Source organism: Salmo salar, chromosome ssa02 (assembly GCF_905237065.1).
Source record: "Salmo salar chromosome ssa02, Ssal_v3.1, whole genome shotgun sequence".
In the NCBI taxonomy this organism is placed as follows: Eukaryota; Metazoa; Chordata; class Actinopteri; order Salmoniformes; family Salmonidae; genus Salmo; species Salmo salar.
This window is the reverse complement of record NC_059443.1, coordinates 78,323,751-78,340,178: the sequence shown is the minus strand read 5'-3', so window position 1 is coordinate 78,340,178 and position 16,428 is coordinate 78,323,751.

Below are 16,428 nucleotides of genomic sequence, written 5' to 3'. Positions count from 1 at the left end.
ACGGATATCAAAACCGTTAGGTAAATTGATGTTCAACAATGATAGATCCCATTTCCACCACTCTTAATCAACAGTGGATAGTGCATCACCCTGTAATAGTTACAGCTCTACCTCCAGTTACTGTTAGAGGAATGAGCACTGTGTTCAACAATGACTGGTTACAGCTCTACCTCCAGTTACTGTTAGAGGAATGAGCACTGTGTTCAACAACGACTGGTTACAGCTCTACCTCCAGTTACTGTTAGAGGAATGAGCACTGTGTTCAACAATGACTGGTTACAGCTCTACCTCCAGTTACTGTTAGAGGAATGAGCACTGTGTTCAACAACGACTGGTTACAGCTCTACCTCCAGTTACTGTTAGAGGAATGAGCACTGAGTTCAACAACGACTGGTTACAGCTCTACCTCCAGTTACTGTTAGAGGAATGAGCACTGTGTTCAACAACGACTGGTTGCAGCTCTACCTCCAGTTACTGTTAGAGGAATGAGCACTGTTTTCAAATCAAATCAAATCAAATGTATTTATATAGCCCTTCTTACATAAGCTGATATCTCAGTGCTGTACAGAAACCCAGCCTAAAACCCCAAACAGCAAGCAATGCAGGTGTAGAAGCACGGTGGCTAGGAAAACTCCCTAGAAAGGCCAAAACCTAGGAAGAAACCTAGAGAGGAACCAGGCTATGAGGGGTGGCCAGTCCTCTTCTGGCTGTGCCGGGTGGAGATTATAACAGCACATGGCCTAGATGTTCAAATGTTCATAAATGACCAGCATGGTCAAATAATAATAATCATAGTAGTTGTCGAGAGTGCAACAAGTCAGTAACACAAGAGTAAGTGTCAGTTGGCTTTTTCATAGCCGATCTTTGAGAGTATCTCTACCGCTCCTGCTGAAAACAGCAGGTCTGGGACAGGTAGCGCGTCCGGTGAATAGGTCAGGGTTCCAGCAGGTCTGGGACAGCAGGTCTGGGACAGGTAGCACGTCCTGTGAACAGGTCAGGGTTCCATAGCTGCGGGCAGAACAGTTGGAACTGGAGCAGCAGCACGGCCAGGTGAACTGGGGACAGCAAGGAGTCAAGCCAGGTAGTCCTGAGGCATGGTCCTAGGGCTCAGGTCCTCCGAGAGAGAGAAAGAAAGAAAGAGAGAATTAGAGAGAGCATATTTAAATTCACACAGGACACCGGAAAAGACAAGAGAAATACTCCAGATGTGACAGACTGACCCTGGCCCCCCGACACATAAACTACTGCAGCATAAATACTGGAGGCTGAGACATGAGGGGTCAGGAGACACTGTGGCCCCATCCGATGAAACCCCCGGACAGGGCCAAACAGGTAGGATATAACCCCACCCACTTTGCCAAAGCACAGCCTCCACACCACTGGAGGGATATCTCCAACCACCAACATACCATCCCGGGACAAGGCCGAGTATAGCCCACAAAGATCTCCGCCACGGCACAGCCCAAGGGGGGGCGCCAACCCAGACAGGAAGACCACGTCAGTGACTCAACCCACTCAAGTGACGCACCCCTCCCAGGGACGGCATGGAAGAACACCAGCAAGCCAGTGACTCAGCCCCCGTAATAGGGGTAGAGGCAGAGAATCCCAGTGGAAAGAGGGGAAACCGGCCAGGCAGAGACAGCAAGGGCGGTTCGTTGCTCCAGTGCCTTTCCGTTCACCTTCACACCCCTGGGCCAGACTACACTTAACTTCTCTAGGGCCAGTGGGACGATTTCGTCCCACCTACGTAACAGCCAGTGGAATCCCGTGGCGCGTTATTCAAATACCTTAGAAATGCTATTACTTCAATTTCTCAAACATATGACTATTTTACACCATTTTAAAGACAAGACTCTCGTTAATCTAACCACACTGTCCGATTTCAAAAAGGCTTTACAACGAAAGCAAAACATTAGATTATGTCAGCAGAGTACCCAGCCAGAAATAATCAGACACCCATTTTTCAAGCTAGCATATAATGTCACATAAACCCAAACCACAGCTAAATGCAGTACTAACCTTTGATGATCTTCATCAGATGACAATCTTAGGACATTATGTTATACAATACATGTATGTTTTGTTCAATCAAGTTCATATTTATATCAAAAACCAGCTTTTTACATTAGCATGTGACGTTCAGAACTAGCATACCCCCCGCAAACTTCCGGTGAATTTACTAAATTACTCACGATAAACGTTCACAAAAAACATAACAATTATTTAAAGAATTATAGATACAGAACTCCTCTATGCACTCGCTATGTCCGATTTTAAAATAGCTTTTCGGTGAAAGCACATTTTGCAATATTCTAAGTAGATAGCCCGGCATCACAGGGCTAGCTATTTACACACCCACCAAGTTTAGCCTTCACCAAAGTCAGATTTACTATAAGAAAAATTTGATTACCTTTGCTGTTCTTCGTCAGAATGCACTCCCAGGACTTCTACTTCAATAACAAATGTTGGTTTGGTCCCAAATAATCCATAGTTATATCCAAATAGCGGCGTTTTGTTCGTGCGTTCAAGACACTATCCGAAAGGGTAAGTAAGGGTTACGCGCACGACGCGTTTTGTGACAAAAAAAATCAAAATATTCCATTACCGTACTTCGAAGCATGTCAACCGCTGTTTAAAATCAATTTTTATGCCATTTTTCTCGTAAAAAAGCGATAATATTCCGACCGGGAATCTGTGTTTTAGTACAAAGAGAGAGAAACATAGCCTGGTTCCTCTCTACGTTTCTTCCTAGGTTTTTGGCCTGTCTAGGGAGTTTTTCCTAGGGAGTTTTTCCTAGCCACCGTGCTTCTTTCACATGCATTGCTTGCTGTTTGGGGTTTTAGGCTGGGTTTCTGTACAGCACTTTGAGATATCAGCTGATGTACGAAGGGCTATATAAATAAATTTGATTTGATTTGAACTAAAAACATGGTGTCGCCCCGTGCACGCGCCTCAGCTCATTGTCCTCTGATAGACCACTTAACCAAAGGTGCTAAAGTTTTTCAGCCAGCGGCTGGAATTACATCATTCAGCTTTTTCCCGGGTTCTGAGAGCCTATGGGAGCCGTAGGAAATGTCACGTTACAGCAAAGATCCTAAATTTTCAATAAACAGAGCCAAGAAGCCCAAGGAATGGTCAGAGAGGGTACTTCCTGTACAGAATCTTCTCAGGTTTTTGCCTGCCATATGAGTTCTGTTATACTCACAGACACCATTCAAACAGTTTTAGAAACTTTAGGGTGTTTTCTATCCAAAGCCAATAATTATATGCATATTCTAGTTACTGGGCAGTAGTAATAACCAGATTAAATCGGGTACGTTTTTTATCCGGCCGTGTAAATACTGCCCCCTAGCCCTAACAGGTTAATCATAGGACCTACTGAAGAGATATGTCTTCAGTAAAGACTTAAAGGTTGAGACTGAGTCTGCGTCTCTCACATGGGTAGGCAGACTATTCCATAAAAATGGAGCTCTATAGGAGAAAGCCCTGCCTCCAGCTGTTTGCTTAGAAATTCTAGGAACAATTAGGAGGCCCGCGTCTTGTGACCGTAGCGTACGTGTAGGTATGTACGGCAGGACCAAATCGGAAAGATAGGTAGGAGCAAGCCCATGTAATGCTTTGTAGGTTAGCAGTAAAACCTTGAAATCAGCCCTTGCCTTAACAGGAAGCCAGTGTATGGAGGCTAGCACTGGAGTAATATGATAAAAATTTTGGGTTCTAGTCAGGATTCTAGCAGCTGTATTTAGCACTAACTGAAGTTTATTTGGTGCTTTATCCAGGTAGCCGGAAAGTAGAGCATTGCAGTAGTCCAACCTAGAAGTAACAACGGCATGGATTAATTTTTCTGCGTCATTTTTGGACAGAAAGTTTCTGATTTTTGCAATGTTACATAGATGGAAAAAAGCTGTCCTTGAAACAGTCTTAATATGTTCTTCAAAGAGAGATCAGGGTCCAGAGTAATGCCGAGGTCCTTCACAGTTTATTTGAGACGACTGTACAACCATCCAGATTAATTGTCAGATTCAACAGAAGATCTCTTTGTTTCTTGGGACCTAGAACAAGCATCTCTGTTTTGTCTGAGATTAAGAGTAGAAAGTTTGCAGCCATCCACTTCCTTATGTCTGAGACACAGGCTTCTAGTGAGGGCAATTTTGGGGCTTCACCATGTTTCATTGAAATGTACAGCTGTGTGTCATCCGCATAGCAGTGAAATTTAACATTATGTTTTAGAATGACATCCCCAAGAGGTAAAATATATAGTGAAAACAATAGTGGTCCTAAAACGGAACCTTGAGGAACACCGAAATTTACAGTTGATTTGTCAGAGGACAAACCATTCACAGAGACAAACTGATATCTTTCCGACAGATAAGACCTAAACCAGGCCATAACTTGTCCATGTAGACCAATTTGGGTTTCCAATCTCCAAAAGAATGTGGTGATCGATGGTATCAAAAGCAGCACTAAGATCTAGGAGCACGAGGACAGAGCAGAGCCTCGGTCTGACATCATTAAACGGTAATTTACCACCTTCACAAGTGCAGTCTCAGTGCTCTGATGGGGTCTAAAACCAGACTGAAGCATTTCGTATACATTGTTTGTCTTCAGGAAGGCAGTGAGTTGCTGCGCAACAACTTTTTCTAACATTTTTGAGAGGAATGGAAGATTCGATATAGGCCGATAGTTTTTTATAATTTCTGGGTCAAGATTTGGCTTTTTCAAGAGAGGCTTTATTACTGCCACTTTTAATGAGTTTGGTACACATCCGGTGGATAGAGAGCCGTTTATTATGTTCAACATAGGAGGGCCAAGCACAGAAAGCAGCTCTTTCAGTACTTTAGTTGGAATAGGGTCCAGTATGCAGCTTGAAGGTTTAGAGGCCATGATTATTTTCATCATTGTGTCAAGAGATATAGTACTAAAACACCGTAATTTGCTTTCTAATGATCATGATCTTTTCCTCAAAGATAGTTCATGAATTCATTACTGCTCAAGTGAGAGCCATCCTCTCTTGGGGAATGCTGCTTTTAGTTAGCTTTGCGACAGTATCAAAAATAAATTTCGGATTGTTCTTATTTTCCTCAATTAAGTTGGAAAAATAGGATGATCGAGCAGCAGTGAGGGCTCTTCGATACTGCACGGTACTGTCTTTCCAAGCTAGTTGGAAGACTTCCAGTTTGGTGTGGCGCCATTTCCGTTCCAATTTTCTGGAAGCTTGCTTCAGAGCTCGTGTATTTTCTGTATACCAGGGAGCTAGTTTCTTATGACAAATGTTTTTAGTTTTTAGGGGTGCAACTGCATCTAGGGTATTGCGCAAGGTTAAATTGAGTTCCTCGGTTAGGTGGTTAACTGATTTTTGTCCTCTGATGTCCTTGGGTAGGCAGAGGGAGTCTGGAAGGGCATCAAGGAATCTTTGGGTTGTCTGAGAATTTATAGCACGACTTTTAATGCTTCTTGGTTGGGGTCTGAGCAGATTATTTGTTGCGATTGCGAACGTAATAAAATGGTGGTCCGATAGTCCAGGATTATGAGGAAAAACATTAAGATCCACAACATTTATTCCATGGGACAAAACTAGGTCCAGAGTATGACTGTGGCAGTGAGTAGGTCCAGAGACATGTTGGACAAAACCCACTGAGTCGATGATGGCTCCGAAAGCCTTTTGGAGTGGGTCTGTGGACTTTTCAATGTGAATATTAAAGTCACCAAAAATTAGATTATTATCTGCGATGACTACAAGGTCCGATAGGAATTCAGGGAACTCAGTGAGGAACGCTGCATATGGCCCAGGAGGCCTGTAAACAGTAGCTATAAAAAGTGATTGAGTAGGCTGCATAGATTTCATGACTAGAAGCTCAAAAGACGAAAACGTCTTTTTTTGGGGGGGGGGTCACTAGTGTAACCAGGGGGTGAGGATATGGTCACTAGTGTAACCAGGGGGTGAGGCCTCATTTAACACAGTAAATTCAACAGGCTTAAGCCATGTTTCAGTCAGGCCAATCACATCAAGATTATGATCAGTGAATAGTTCATTGACTGTAACTGCCTTTGAAGTGAGGGATCTAACATTAAGTAGTCCTATTTTGAGATGTGAGGTATCACAATCTCTTTCAATAATGGCAGGGATGGAGGAGGTCTTTATACTAGTGAGATTGCTAAAGCGAACACCGCCATCTTTAATTTTGCCAAACCTAGATCGAGGCACAGACACGGTCTCAATGGGGATAGCTGAGCTGACTACACTGACTGTGCTAGTGGCAGACTCCACTAAGCTGGCAGGCTGGCTAACAGCCTGCTGCCTGGCCTGCACCCTATTTCATTGTGGAGCTAGAGGAGTTAGAGCCCTGTCTATATTCGTAGATAAGATGAGAGCACCACTCCAGCTAGGATGGAGTCCGTCACTCCTCAACAGGCCAGGCTTGGTCCTGTTTGTGGGTGAGTCCCAGAAAGAGGGCCAATTATCTACAAATTCTATCTTTTGGGAGGGGCAGAAAACAGTTTTCAACCAGCGATTGAGTTGTGAGACTCTGCTGTAGAGCTCATCACTCCCCCTAACTGGGAGGGGGCCAGAGACAATTAGTCGATGCCGACACATCTTTCTAGCTGATTTACACGCTGAAGCTATGTTGCGCTTGGTGACCTCTGACTGTTTCATCCTAACATCGTTGGTGCCGACGTGGATAACAATATCCCTATACTCTCTACACTCGCCAGTTTTAGCTTTAGCCAGCACCGTCTTTAGATTAGCCTTAACGTCGGTAGCCCTGCCCCCTGGTAAACAGTGTATGATCACTGGATGATTTATTTTAAGTCTAATACTGCGGGTAATGGAGTCACCAATGACTAGGGTTTTCAATTTGTCAGAGCTAATGGTGGGAGGCTTCGGCGGCTCAGACCCCGTAACGGGAGGAGCAGAGACCAGAGAAGTTTCGGCCTCTGACTCCGACTTGCTTAATGGGGAGAACCGGTTGAAAGTTTCTGTCGGCTGAATAAGCGACACCGGTTGAGCATTCCTACAGCGTTTCCCTCTAGAAGCCATGAGAAAGTTGTCCGGCTACGGGGACCGTGCGAGGGGGTTTATACTAACGTTATTATCTGTACTTACTGGTGGTACAGACGCTGTTTCATCCTTTCCTACACTGAAATGACCCTTGCCTAACGATTGCGTCTGAAGCTGGGCTTGCAGCACAGCTATCCTCGCCGTAAGGCGATCGTTCTCCTGTATATTATAAGTACAACGACTGCAATTAGAAGGCATCATGTTAATGTTATTTAGCTTCGGCTGTTTGAAGTCCTGACGAACCATGTCCAGATAAAACCTCCGGGGTGAAAAAGTTGAACGAAAAAAGTTGAGTGAGGGAAAAACAAAAAATATATGGTAATGAAAAAGTAAAAACCGTGAAGTAGTCAGGTAGCAAAGTAAGATCGGCAACAAAACACACAGCAGCATGTAAACAAGTCTGCAAGTGACAAATTAGTGCAATGATTAAACAGCTGTAAATGTTGTTTAATTTAACAAGCCAGGAGTGGACAACAACTGGTTAAAGCTCTACCTCCAGTTACTGTTAGAGGAATGAGCACTGTGTTCAACAACGACTGGTTACAGCTCTACCTCCAGTTACTGTTAGAGGAATGAGCACTGTGTTCAACAACGACTGGTTACAGCTCTACCTCCAGTTACTGTTAGAGGAATGAGCACTGTGTTCAACAACGACTGGTTACAGCTCTACCTCCAGTTACTGTTAGAGGAATGAGCACTGTGTTCAACAACGACTGGTTACAGCTCTACCTCCAGTTACTGTTAGAGGAATGAGCACTGTGTTCAACAACGACTGGTTACAGCTCTACCTCCAGTTACTGTTAGAGGAATGAGCACTGTGTTCAACAACGACTGGTTACAGGTCTACCTCCAGTTACTGTTAGAGGGATGAGCACTGTGTTTAACAATGACTGGTTACAGCTCTACCTCCAGTTACTGTTAGAGGAATGAGCACTGTGTTTAACAATGACTGGTTACAGCTCAGGTTAAAATGACAAATTGTCAAATCCATAAAACATTAACACACAGTGTAGCATCTGGAAGACACTTTGACAACTACTGGAACTAACTACATACACTTGAAACAAATACTAGTGAAGGTTAAACATTAAAGTAGAAGGGACAGTATATTTTTATGTTCACTATGTGTTCAAGTATCTGACAGAAAACCTGCCAGCCGGAACAACTGATGCTCGTTAGTCCTCGCATCCCACAGATGTTACCATACCGTTGATTTTACGTAGTCGAGAGATCACAGCTGTTTCAATCTGGTTTTTTGACACGTGTCATTATATTAAAGAGCCATTGGGAGGAATGCAGTGATTTGTTATTTGGTTGATGGTTAAAATGTGAATGGCCCCTTCAACAGCTGACCTGTGGTGCTTTATCTGCTGCTATGTCCACACTCACTCTCTCTCACTCACACACACACACACACACACACACACACACACACACACACACACACACACACACACACACACACACACACATTCCCCGGAAGGGAGATAGACCTGCAACGTTTGAACCACTAAGGCTAATAACAGGCTTAGTCCCAAATGGCACCCTTTTCCCTATAAAGTGCACTTCTTTTGACCAGAGCCCTATTCCCTATAAAGTGCACTTCTTTTGACCAGAGCCCTATAGGGTGCCCTAATGAGTATTATATTTCAGCCAGCTTTAACCCCTTCCCCTCTGCTCCAAAGTATGTTCATGTCTGTGTGTGGACATGTGTGTGTTTATTCCTGTGTGTGCGTGCGTGTGTGATTTAAAGGTGTTGGTCTTGTCGTGTCTTTGGCTATGCCGGATTAACTTGTTATGGATAGGGGGCAGTATTTTCACGGCCGGATAAAAAACGTACCCGATTTAATCTGATTATTACTCCTGCCCAGAAACTAGAATATGCATATAATTATTAGCTTTGGATAGAAAACACTCCAAAGGTTCTAAAACTGTTTGAATGGTGTCTGTGAGTATAACAGAACTCATTTGGCAGGCAAAAACCTGAGAAGATTCCTTACAGGAAGCGCCCTCTCTGACTATTTCTTGGCCTTCTTGATCATCTCTATCCAAAACAGGGGATCTCTGGCATAACGTGACATTTTCTAACGCTCCCATAGGCTCAGAAGGCGCCAGAACCTTGAATGATGACTTTGCAGGCCATGGCTGAAAAACAGTAGCGCATTTGGATAGTGGTCGATCTGAGAACAATGAGACTGGGGGCGCGTGCACGAGCCGACACCATGTTTTTATTTTTTCGTCGTTGAACAAAAACAGGGTTTCCTGGTCGGAATATTATTGCTTTTTTACGAGAAAAATCGCATAAAAATTGATTTTAAACAGCGTTGACATGTTTCGAAGTTCGGTAATGGAATATTTTGATTTTTTTTGTCACGAAACGCGCCGGGCGCGTCACCCTTCTTTACCCTTCGGATAGTGTCTTGAACGCACGAACAAAACGCCGCTATTTGGATATAACTATGGATTATTTGGAACCAAACCAACATTTATTATTGAAGTAGAAGTCCTGGGAGTGCATTCTGACGAAGAACTGCAAAGGTAATCCAATTTTTCTTATAGTAAATCTGAGTTTGGTTAGTACCAAACTTGGTGGGTGTCAAAAAAGCTAGCCATGATGGCCGGGCTATCTACTCAGAATATTGCAAAATGTGCTTTCACCGAAAAGCTATTTTAAAATCGGACACCGCGATTGCATAAAGGAGTTCTGTGTCTATAATTCTTAAAATAATTGTTATGTTTTTTGTGAACTTTTATCGTGAGTAATTTAGTAAATTCACCGGAAGTGTTCGGTGGGAATGCTAGTTCTGAACGTCACATGCTAATGTAAAAAGCTGTTTTTTGATATAAATATGAACTTGATTGAACAAAACATGCATGTATTGTATAACATAATGTCCTAGGAGTGTCATCTGATGAAGATCATCAAAGGTTAGTGCTGCATTTAGCTGTGGTTTTGGTTTTTGTGACATTATATGCTAGCTTGAAAAATGGGTGTGTGATTATTTCTGGCTGGGTACTCTGCTGACATAATCTAATGTTTTGCTTTCGCTGTAAACAGTGTGGTTAGATAAAGGAGAGTCTTGTCTTTAAAATGGTGTAAAATAGTCATATGTTTGAAAAATTGAAGTTTTGGGATTTTTGAGGAATTTGTAATTCGCGCCACGCCTACCATTTGATATTGGAGCAGGTGTTCCGCTAGCGGAACGTTTAGATATGACATGCTATTCTATAAAATCCTTTCTCTGTAATTAATATTACCTGATTAAGCTAATCATGTAAATGTAATTAACTAGAAAGTTGGGACACCACGAAAGAATGTTTATAGAGCTGTTATCTTCTGAATAAACTCTTAAAGACCTAGTAATATTTTACATCAATAGCAGTCAATATTAATCGTCACCTTACTTCAGTCTCATCTGAAAGTTGTAAATTCTTGGTTATCTTTACAAACCCTGGCTAACAAGTTGAATCAGCAATACAAAATTGGGTTTAATTATTTATTTACTAAATACCTAACTAATCACACAGAATTACATATACACAGAATGCAAGTTATGTCATACAGAAAACGTCCCTGGTGGACGGAACCAAGGGAGAAGCTGTGCTATCGTAAATACAGTATCTTATACATTCTAAATTACCGCCCAATTGGAAAAGGAAAATGCAATAAATATTTACTCTGAGCTGCGCTTCGGTAGGTTGGTCGTAGATGCTGGCCGTGTTGGCCAACAGAGATCTTCCTGTCCTCTGAAGAATGTCTCTGGTGGTAAATTGGATACATTGTAGTATCTTCGTTGTGTGTTAGATTGGATACGTCGTCCGTCCTTTCCTAGCCCACGTTTACAGCTGCTGTTGCTAACTCAACGGCTTGGATGTCTCACTTCTTTAGTGAATAAGAGTTCAAAGTTCATAACATTCACAACCAAAGCTCACGCTGAGGTTGGCTTAGTTCTGTAGTTGACATGTTAGTCCTTTTTAACGTATGGACCATCGTCCTATTGTCCTCGGAACAGGAGGTTACATTTTCATCAAGGGCTTATATAGTGGAGGGAGAGAGGGGTGTGTTTCATAGTTTATAACCCATGTCTCTTCACAGGGGCGGGCCACTGATTGAGCAGGGCTCTAACCTTATGAAAACCCAATTCTCTCATTTGGAAGCTAAAATTACATTTCATCTTTTCACATATAGTTTCATTTAAATTGCATTTAAATTGAACAACAATTCCATGTGAATCTGATAACTAGAATGTGTGGACTTTCCCAGATACAGTTTATGTCGTCCAGTCATCAGTCATAATGTCTCAGATGACAACCGAACTGACATCTTATTCATTAAGTACCAACGCATATTTTCAACTGGTTCTATTACCGAAATATGGTTCCTTTCCCCCCACTTGTTTGATGTTCCCAGACTCTCTATGTTTAACAAAGGCTATTCAAGAGTCCTTCAGTAGAGTCAGAGAGAGAGGGAAGGGAGAAAGGTATTTATGGGGGGGTCATAAACCTTACCCACAGGCCAACGTCATGACAGTCTCTTTACTGCAAGCCTACTTAATAACCCGCCCCTTTAAGTGGTCCTGCAGGAATTCCTCATCTATCTATCTGTCACAGAGAAGAAAATAAAACAAATACATGGATAGAAGAGGAGAGGAGAAACAGAAGAGGAGAGGAGAAACAGAAGAGGAGAGGAGAAACAGAAGAAGAGAGGAGAAAAAGGAGAGGAGAAAGAGGAGAGGAGAAACAGAAGAGGAGAAACAGAAGAGGAGAGGAGAAACAGAAGAGTAGAGGAGAGGAGAAACAGAAGTGGAGAGGAGAGGAGAAACAGAAGAGAAGAGGAGAAACAGGAGAGGAGAGGAGGAACAGGAGAGGAGAGGAGAAACAGAAGAGAGGAGAAACAGAGGAGGAGAGGAGAAACAGAGGAGGAGAGGAGAAACAGAGGAGGAGAGGAGAAACAGGAGAGGAGAGAAGAAACAGGAGAGGAGAAACATGAGAGGAGAGGAGAAACATGAGAGGAGAGGAGAAACAGAGGAGGAGAGGAGACACAGAGGAGGAGAGGAGACACAGAGGAGGAGAGGAGACACAGAGGAGGAGAGGAGAAACAGAGGAGAAACAGAGGAGGAGAGGAGAAACAGAGGAGAGGAGACACAGGAGGAGAGGAGAAACAGAGGAGAGGAGAAACAGAGGAGAAACAGAGGAGAGGAGAAACAGAGGAGAAACAGAGGAGAGGAGAAACTGAGGAGAAACAGAGGAGAGGAGAAACAGAGGAGAGGAGAAACAGAAGAGGAGAGGAGAGGAGAAACAGAAGAGGAGAGGAGAAACAGAAGAGGAGAGGAGAGGAGAAACAGAGGAGAGGAGAGGTGAAACAGTAGACAGGATGAACAGGAGAGGAGAAACAGGAGAGGAGAAACAGGAGAGGAGAAACAGGAGAGGAGAGGAGAAACAGAAGAGGAGAGGAGAAACAGAAGAGGAGAGGAGAAACAGAAGAGAGGAGGAGAACGAGAAGAGAGGAGGAGAAACAGAGGAGGAGAGGAGGAGAGAAACAGAGGAGGAGAGGAGAAACAGAGGAGGAAAGGAGAAACAGAAGAGGAGAAGAGAAGAGAAACATAGGAGGAAAGGAGAAACAGAAGAGGAGAGGAGGAACAGGAGAGGAGAGGAGGAACAGGAGAGGAGAGGAGAAACAGAGGAGGAGAGGAGAAACAGAGGAGGAGAGGAGAAACAGAGGAGGAGAGGAGAAACAGAGGAGGAGAGGAGAAACAGAGGAGGAGAGGGGAAACAGAGGAGAGGAGAAACAGAAGAGGAGAGGAGAAACAGGAGAGGAGAGGAGAAACAGAGGAGGAGAGGAGAAACAGAAGAGGAGAGGAGAAACAGAAGAGGAGAGGAGAAACAGAAGAGGAGAGGAGAAACAGAGGAGAGGAGAAACAGAGGAGAGGAGAAACGGAGGAGGAGAGGAGAAACAGGAGAGGAGAAACAGAGGAGGAGAGGAGAAACAGAGGAGGAGAGGGGAAACAGAGAGGAGAAACAGAGGAGGAGAGGAGAAACAGAAGAGGAGAGGAGAAACAGAAGAGAGGAGAAACAGAAGAGGAGAGGAGAAGAGAAACAGAGGAGGAGAGGAGAAACAGAAGAGGAGAGGAGAAACAGAAGAGGAGAGGAGAAACAGAGGAGAGGAGAAACAGAGGAGAGGAGAAACGGAGGAGGAGAGGAGAAACAGGAGAGGAGAAACAGAGGAGGAGAGGAGAAACAGAGGAGGAGAGGGGAAACAGAGAGGAGAAACAGAGGAGGAGAGGAGAAACAGAAGAGGAGAGGAGAAACAGAAGAGAGGAGAAACAGAAGAGAAACAGAGGAGGAGAGGAGAAACAGAAGAGGAGAGGAGAAACAGAAGAGGAGAGGAGAAACAGAAGAGGAGAGGAGAAACAGAAGAGAGGAGAAACAGAGGAGGAGAGGAGAAACAGAGGAGGAGAGGAGAAACAGAGGAGAAACAGAGGAGAAACAGAGGAGAAACAGAGGAGGAGAGGAGAAACAGAGGAGGAGAGGAGAAACAGAAGAGGAGAAACAGGAGAGGAGAAACAGAAGAGGAGAGGAGAAACAGAAGAGGAGAGGAGAAACAGAAGAGAGGAGGAGGAGAGAAACAGAGGGAGGAGAGGAGAGGAGAAACAGAAGAGAGGAGAAACAGGAGAGAAGAGGAGAAACAGGAGAGGAGAATCAGGAGAGGAGAGGAGAAACAGGAGAGGAGAAACAGAGGAGGAGAGGAGAAACAGAGGAGGAGAGGAGAAACAGAGGAGGAGAGGAGAAACAGAGGAGAGGAGAAACAGAGGAGAAACAGAGGAGAGGAGAAACAGAGGAGGAGAGGAGAAACAGAGGAGGAGAGGAGAAACAGAGAAGGAGAGGAGAAACAGAGGAGAGGAGAAACAGAAGAGGAGACGAGAGGAGAAACAGAAGAGAGGAGAAACAGAAGAGAGGAGAAACAGAAGAGGAGAGGAGAAACAAAAGAGGAGAGGAGAAACAGGAGAGGAGAGGAGAAACAGGAGAGGAGAGGAGAAACAGAGGAGGAGAGGAGAAACAGAGGATAAACAGAGGAGAGGAGAAACAGAGGAGAGGAGAAACAGAGGAGGAGAGGAGAAACAGAGGAGAGGAGAAACAGAAGAGGAGAGGAGAAACAGAGGAGGAGAGGAGAAACAGAGGAGAAACAGAGGAGAGGAGAAACAGAGGAGGAGAGGAGAAACAGAGGAGAAACAGAGGAGAGGAGAAACAGAGGAGGAGAAGAGAAACAGAGGAGAGGAGAAACAGAGGAGGAGAGGAGAAACAGAGGAGAGGAGAAACAGAAGAGGAGAGGAGAAACAAAAGAGGAGAGGAGAAACAGAAACAGAAGAGGAGAGGAGAAATGGAGGAGGAGAGGAGAAACAGAGGAGGAGAGGAGAAACAGAGGAGGAGAGGAGAAACAGAAGAGGAGAGGAGGAGAGAAACAGAAAAGGAGAGGTGAGGAGTAGAGAAGAGTAGTGTAGAGGAGAAACAGAAGAGGGGCTGTGTGGTGCGTCACCCATCTAAGTTAATGGAGCCCGGAGGGTGTTATCTGAACTGGCTCAAAGAGGATCAATGGATCTTCATATTTCAAGGGACAATCTGGGATTCAAACACAAACGCAGACACCCCTCCACTTGTTTTGGTAAACAGCTGACAGAGAGTGATGTAGAAAATGAATGATTTGGAGGGTGTGCTGGTCCGTGTGTGTGTGTGTGTGTGTGTGTGTGTGTGTGTGTGTGTGTGTGTATTCTATGTGTCTGTGGCTGTATTTAGACCGGCAGCTCAATTCTAATCTTTATTCCACTAATTGATCTTTTGACCAATCACATCAGATCTTTTCGCATCAGATCTTTTGACCAATCACATCAGATCTTCTCGCATCAGATCTTTTGACCAATCGCATCCGATTTTTTTCACATCTGACCAATTAGTGAAAAGAAGATCAGAATTGTCCTGCCTGTCTAAACACAGCCAATATGAGCTGGTGGGGGTGCTTGTGTCTGTGTGTGTTGTGAATATTGAGTGTGTTTTGAAGACTGCCTCCTCGTCTCTCGTGTGTGTTGTTGCCGTAGGGCTGGTGAAGCCTATAAGGAACAGACGTGTGTCTCTGTGTCTTTAGAGGACCAGTGCTGTTGAATCTGTCACACACTGCTGTTCCCCCTGAAGGTAACAGTTGTTACTGTCCCAACAACAACCAGAGAACGTGGAACCCAACGGAAGGCAGCGGAATCCATTCTACCCCGCGGCCAAACATCTCTCTCTCTCTCTCTCTCTCTCTCTCTCTCTCTCTCTCTCCCCATGGTAGTCGAAGTGTGGCTTGCTTTATGTACATTAAATAAAGATGTGGGCACTTTCATAACGTGTTATGATTAGTGTGGTGTTAGTGTTAGTTAGCCAGCTACATAGTTGTCTTTGCTGTCTCTGTATCTAAGATAATTGTGTAGTTTGAGTTTGAGTATTATCGAGGTGTGCTAGCCAGCCGCGACGCGGCGCCAGACTTACTCAACACACCTAGTCATCATTAACCCACTGCCAGCTAGCCAACCGTTACCGACTAGCAGCGCTGTAGTTACTAATACTTTACAACGGAACGATTTGACTAGTGCAGTGTTACCTAGCTAGCTACCTAGTTGTCTTTGTCATAGCTTGATAATTGTTAATTGATAATTGTTAGCTAGCCAGCCATCGAGGTTAGCTAGCCAGCTATTTCCGTCCCCCGCGACGCCATTTTTCCTAACCTAGCCAACTATTACCGACGAGCAGCATTGTTGAAACTAAATACACTACAAGGAACGTCTTGATTAGTGTTATGTTAGCTAGCTAGCTACAAAGTTGCTTTGTATCATGACAAGGTGTAGTACTGAAACTACCGAGGTTACCTAGCCAGCTATACGTTCATAGTCAACAACTCAGCCACTGCTAGCTAGCCTACTCCACCAGCCAGCAGTACTGTATCATTTTAGTCAATAACATTTTTGCAACGTAAGCTTAACTTCCTGAACATTCGAGACGTGTAGTCCACTTGTCACTCCAATCTCATTTGCATTAGCGTAGCCTCTTCTGTAGCTTGTCTACTATGTGTCTGCCTATCCCTGTTCTCTCTCCTCTGCACAGGCCATACAAACGCTCCACACCGTGTGGCCGCTGCCACTCTAACCTGGTGGTCCCAGCGCGCACGACCCACGTGGAGTTCCAGGTCTCCGGCAGCCTCTGGAACTGCCGGTCTGCGGCCAACAAGGCTGAGTTCATCTCAGCCTATGCTACCCTCCAGTCCCTAGACTTCCTGGCGCTGACGGAAACATGGATCACCACAGATAACACTGCTACTCCTACTGCTCTCTCCTCGTCTG